The sequence below is a fragment of the Salmo trutta genome, chromosome 23 (genome assembly GCF_901001165.1).
Source record: "Salmo trutta chromosome 23, fSalTru1.1, whole genome shotgun sequence".
In the NCBI taxonomy this organism is placed as follows: Eukaryota; Metazoa; Chordata; class Actinopteri; order Salmoniformes; family Salmonidae; genus Salmo; species Salmo trutta.
The window spans coordinates 22,116,381-22,122,985 of record NC_042979.1 but is presented as its reverse complement, the minus strand read 5'-3'; positions in this window follow the sequence as shown (position 1 = coordinate 22,122,985).

Sequence of the window (6,605 nt, the reverse complement as noted above, 5' to 3'; positions counted from 1 at the left end):
ATTGTCATGATAGAAATATCACTGAACTTTGTTGCTACATTCCACAATCAACAAAATGACTCTGACTCTCCTTTAAAACACATGCTAGATGAATAAGGTGACACAACCGACCCATTGCTCCTGAATACTGCCAGTATGATGCCAGTTTCAAATCAATCTTTTACTAAATGGTTGTAACAGTCCTGTGGTCATTTTACCCCTGAGGGATAAACATCCAACTGGTCATGGGACGGGATCATAGGAAGACGTGTCTTTATTACTATTGTGTCAGCAAATATGCTCAATGAATGTTTCCAAAGAGGCTTACAATGGGAGTGCCACCTATCATAATACCCCACCCTTCCTCCACAGGATACAGCTTCATGGTCCAAGGTCATACAGTTAATGTGAAAACTGGCAATATCAAGGCAGTATTCCTTTGAAATTGTTTTGCAGCCATTGGGTAAAGATATCCGTATCTGAACTAGCACACGATTTATGTAAGTGTTGCATTTTTATAGAGCCTACTGACAAAGCACATTCAAAGCAGTACAATAGGGCATGGTCATATCTGCATTTCTTGCAGCAAAAGCTTTCAGTCCTCTAATGCTTTTAAAACACTCTCTCCTTAAACTTGAGCTAGAAGTCTGTGTGTCTGTTGCTTCTCTGATTGGATGTAACCACAACCTACCCCAGCTCTGGTCATGCATCATTTTATTGTGCATAGAAAATGTAAGTTATGTTTTTAAAAATATGTCTTGCTATTTTTCAGTTCTCACTGGCTAATCTTCAACCCTACGCCAGATTTGATTGAACTTCAAATAGACACATTCCTATCACTTTCATTGTTACCTTTCATTTCCAATGTGAGTGGAAAAGAAACTTGTGATCACAGGGCAAAATGCACAATCAATGCTCATATAACAAAATCACATGCTTGGTTCATGTTCTCTGACCAAAGCAAAGAGACAATCACAAGGTGTATAGTATTCATAAAGTAGATCTCCCCAGAGCCCTATACTACGAATGTAGTTTGTAGTTAGCGAGGTAACTTTATTCAACTCGGGATAATCGGTACCACGTAAGTGGCTCACATTTTAGCCAGGTACATTACTTTTTTATATGGCAACGAATCCTTCAGATCTAATCTGGCTAACTCAGGGCTAACTCCATTAACCCGAATGAAGGTGTCTGAGGCTCGAGTTGAGGCCCAATGAAATCAGATTGCATCATCATCCCTTTCGTTTGAGGAAGACTGACACCTGACTTTACTCAAATGTCAGGTATTTTAACGATCACATTTCACATTTAGTAATGACAGAATAGATTTGAAACTTTACGCACTAACTTTGACTTAATACAATTATTTTATTGATTGGAGTGGGGGAAACTGCTTGTGCATTAATAAGCACACCGAAGACAAACTTTAACGTAATACAAAGACGTCACTAATAACCTATTTCACACTATAGCCTGCTGAATATGACTGAATATGACCAAAAGACTGCAAAGAACCCGCTACTCCTGCCAATAGTCGACCAATTAGTCTACTCCCTACACTCAGTAAGATATTGGAGGGTATTGTGAGTAGACAAATATGGGAGTACATGGAAAATAATGATCTGATTACAGCCAATCAGCATGCTTATCGCAAAAATCATTCCACTACCACGGTTGACATGACTGACCAGTGGCTCAATGCTATGGATAATGGCAAGTTTGTGGGGGTACTATTTTTAGATTTCAGTGCAGCATTTGATTTAGTGGATCATGAGATCATTTTGACAAAATTAATGCATTATGGTTTTAAGGAGGTAGCATTGAATTGGGTACAGTCATATCTAACTGACAGGAAACAGTCCACCTATATCAATGGTTCATTTTCTTCCCCTCATGCTTTAAACTGTGGAATACCGCAGGGCAGCTGCCTTGGGCCACTTCTTTATTTAATATATACCAACGACCTTTCCTATGCCCTAGCTGAAACTCAAGCTACTAAATTTGCAGATGATACTACAATTTATGCAGCAGGACAATCGGTTCAACAGGTACAGCAAGCTTTACAAGGAGATTTGGAGAATATTAGGGAGTGGGTTTGCCAGAATAAACTTGTTTTAAACACCAAGAAAACCAAAGTTATGTTGGTCTGTTCCACTAGGAAAAGGCCAAAACAGCATGGGATACAATTAAGTATGGGAGGAGTACAAATTGAAGAAGTGGCAGAAACCAAACTATTAGGAGTGCAGCTAGACAACTGCTTATCATGGTCATCTCAAATAACTAATCTATGTAAAAAAAATATTAAAACAGCATGCATAATCAGAAGGATAGCTAAATATTTACCAGGAAAAATTCTTAAGCAAATAACACAAGCTTTAATTGAGAGTCAAGTGAACTACTGTTCTGTGGTGTGGGGAAATGCATCATCAAGTGAAGTTAGGAGGCTGCAGATTGCACAGAACAAAGCAGCAAGGATTGTTTTACGGTGGAGATATGGTTTTTCTGTTGCAGTCATACGCAATGTTCTTGGTTGGTCATCAATCGACAAGATAATTGAAAAAAACATGCTTATTTTATTTCATAATATACATCATTTAAAACGGCCAAGTACAATTCACAACGGTAATCAGTTGGTAAGAGACAGACATTCCGTAAATACTAGGAATAGATTGTCCACCATCTATGCGTTATCCAGACAGAAAAGAGAAATAGGCAAAAGAACATTTCGATTTAGAGCAATAAAGAAATGGAATAAATTAACTGAGCAAACCAGAAACCTTTCAATATATAAATTTAAACATTATTTTAAAACAATTTAAATATAATACACAGAAATGTTGTGGGATTACAGTAGATGAAGAATTCATATTTTTTAGATTGATTATTTATTGGTTTATTACGTTAGTATATTATGTGTTTGTAATAGTGTGTTATATGTGAAAATGTGTTCGTATATAAATTGTATTTTAATATTTAAGGACTCTTGGAAGATTAGTCCAAATGGGGACTAAGAGATCCAAATAAAATAAAATAAAATATGCAAGACTTTCTCTTTCATTTTGATTTCGACACAAATGAAAAAAAATGTGGCACTGGCTCGCCCATGGATTGATGTTTCAGGATTGTCTCAATTAAGAGTTCGGTGTTCGAGTAGCCATGTGCGACATGCACTCGCGGTTACAAGCCTGCTAGAGTTGTAGGGAGACGAGCAATATACATCATCGTAGTATGGATGAAGCCTGAGCAGTAATGTGAAGCTAAATGAAGCTGGCTAGCTTTAGAAAACCCTGAGTAGATCTAGCTTGTTTGGTAGTATACCCCTCTGGAAGTAAAATCACACGGACTCACAGTTTTATCAAATGTATTTATTTTCATAACACCATTCTCATTGGTAGATAATGTATTGAGAAACAGGTATACATTTCCCCACCTCCAATTCATTATTATAGATACAATATATAATCCCAGGACTACGCCATGCTAGATTGAATTAACATGCAATCAAATCAAACACCTCAATGTTCAAACAAAAACAAGTAAGTACAGCACACAAGTCTTGACAGTCACAATCATGATAGCATAAAACAAAATGACTCCTGCAAGAGCATTCCCTGTGGCTCAGTTGGTAGAGCATGGTGTTTGCAACGCCAGCATGGTGTATGCAACACCAGGGTTGTGGGTTCGATTCCCACCCCCCCAAAAAAAATAATAATAAAAGAAATGAAATGTATGCATTCACTACTGTAAGTCGCTCTGGATAAGAGCGTCTGCTAAATGACTAAAATGCCAAATGTAAGCTCAACAGTGCAACTTCCTTGGGTAAATAAGACAAAGAAATCAATGACAAACTTAAACAGGTAATTAACTATATTAATTATAATTGCTTTCCTATAACACATGCATATAATTAACGTTACACACTGTGCGGTTATATTTCTGTAACCTGCCCTTCAACAAAAACACCTACATATGACTCTTTACCATTACAGTGACAAAAATATACATAATCTACATTATCAACACATCAAATGTTTTTGTATATTAGTTATAGCTGAATAATGACCCACAATAATATGTTAAGTGAAGGAAATGTCCTTAAATAATTCTCATCCACTCTACACAAGATAGATAAGGTTAACCTGTCACAAGTATAACATTCAGAAACACTTAATTGTTCTATTCAATACAATTATGCTGGCATAATAGCCTGCTAACTTACCATTTATTTACGCGCTAGCTCAGTATAAATACTAATCTTGTTATTTGAGATAAGATATGCATTTCGTATTTGAGAAGAGCAGGAGCTTTCTCAGCTTAGCTTATAACATAATATAGTTCATATGATTGTTATAGTTAATATGATGTATACTGTATTTTATTACAGTATATTTAATCATATATCTTAATTGGGTACATGTCTACTGTGGCGTACTCTTGTACACTACAGCTATATAGGCACTGTTCATCTACCTAGCTAACAGAACTGGACTAAAAAGTATACTGAGGAAAGAGACGATGATCGGTTCATCTGAGCCTCAAGCGGATCAAATCAAAATCTAATTTTATTTGTCACATGCACTGCATACAGCAGGTATAGACCTTAGCAGGTATAGACCTTACCGTGAAATGATTACTTACAAGCCCTTTACTAACAATGCAGTTGAGAAAAATAAGTGTTAAGTAAAAAATAGATAGTTAAAAAATAAAAGAGCAGCAGTAAAATAATAGTAGCGAGGTACAAAATAAGTTACAAACAACACGAAAACACACTAGCACAATTGGCTAAGGGCCAGTAAAATCGTCCGCCATCTCCTCCGGCGCCATTCAGTCAAAATGGCGTAAAATGCTGAAATGAAGTGTTGCCTATGTCTGCCTGAAGCTCAGGATAATGCAGAGGATGTGGTGCCTTTGAAAGGAGGTCAATTAAGAGGTGTCAAATTTGGTCCGCTTTGCCGCTATTTTGATAATTCTTTGCCATGCTTAGTAGAAGACATTAAATGGTAACAAACTTGATACTGCTTCAATTTGATGGAAAACTACTTTAAGTCAAGGTAAAGCCTGTTGTGCACATGCACAGTATTATGCACCCACCTTGTTCAATGATTTATTAGGCTTTAAGTACAGCGCATATAGCATGGATGTGAGCAGTGGTGTGTATTCATGGATGCCAAGGGAAGCCAGGCTCCCCCCCAAAAAATAACATACAAAATAATTTATCTTTCTGTGTTTCATAAATTTCCTTCATTTCGCAAGAGGCTGAATGTATCTCACCGGAGAAAGCATTCAAGCAAACAAAATAGCGACCCTCTGTCTGTGTCTGTGTAGCCCATCTATGCTGTCTGGTCAAAAAGAGTGACATTGTTGCCACCCATAGCATTGAATGCAAGAGAAGCCAAGGAGCATTTGGCCTCCCTTGATAATTTTTTCTATAAAATAGCCAATCAACGTTGAGCTAAACTGTGAGCTCAGCTGTGAATGGTCCTGGCGCACCAAAAAAAAGAAGTCTCAAGGTAAGCCAGTTTGGATTTGGCTTCAGACCAATCACGTCACATTAGAAGCCAAACATCATTGACAGAAAACTTGAATTGTTGCATCCCATTGTGTCGTCCTCCAGTGGCTAGCTAGCTAGAATTGGCACATTCCTAAATTAGCGATGGATAGAGAATTGGACTTGTGGTTTACTTAATTATCCGTACTGGCCAATGATTATAATGGCAATTCTGATCCAACAATAAATTCATACATTGTGTACCTGGCCCGAGAGGATGGAAGTTCAACATGTAGCTAGATGTAGTAATGTTAGGTTAATGTTAACTAGCTGGCCTGGCACATCATTGCCAATGAAAGGAAGTTAGGCTAGTGAGCAAGTATTTTAGCCAGGTAGCCTAGGACAATAAAAAAATAAAAATGTATGACAGAGTCATAGATCGTTTAGGCAACATGAAAGTGGAGGATGGCATTGGCATTTCTGGGGTTGGGTGTAGGGTGAGTCAACAGGTTTTTCTACTTGCACGCATACACACAGAAATCAGAACCATGGACAGCTACATCATATTTAGCTTACATTGGTTGGACTACATTTTTTTTGGTATCTTTTAGTTGTTACTGTATTAGACTAAGCATAGGTGATTAGATGATGTTGAAATGGTGCTGGAATAGTGGAGGCAGCTCTTGTTTTCTTTGTGACTTGCGGGAACTCTGTGGTTCTAAATCAATAGTTATTTAGTGGTCTGAAAATGACAGAAACATTAACTTGCTTGACCATGCTGTAGGTCATGTAACTGTTACATGCAATATCTTTTGTGGCCTTCACCAGACAGAGGTTGCTCTCCTGTTTTGTGATGAAACAAAGCTGTGGTTGAATTTATTCTGCTACTGCGTCTTGTTATTGTCTCGGCCTTAGCCCTAAATATCACGGTGTCAAGGCATATGAACTAACAGGTTATAGAGCAAACAACGCAATGATCACAACACATAGGTTGCAATATGGCTTTTTTTCCCCCCTGGCTTGGCTTCCCCAGTGATTTTACCCACGCACCGCTACTGGATGCGAGTGCACAACTGTTTAAATGGGAAAGCGTAGTTATGTTTTTGGAATACTCTTAGCTACTTACTTAGGCCCATTG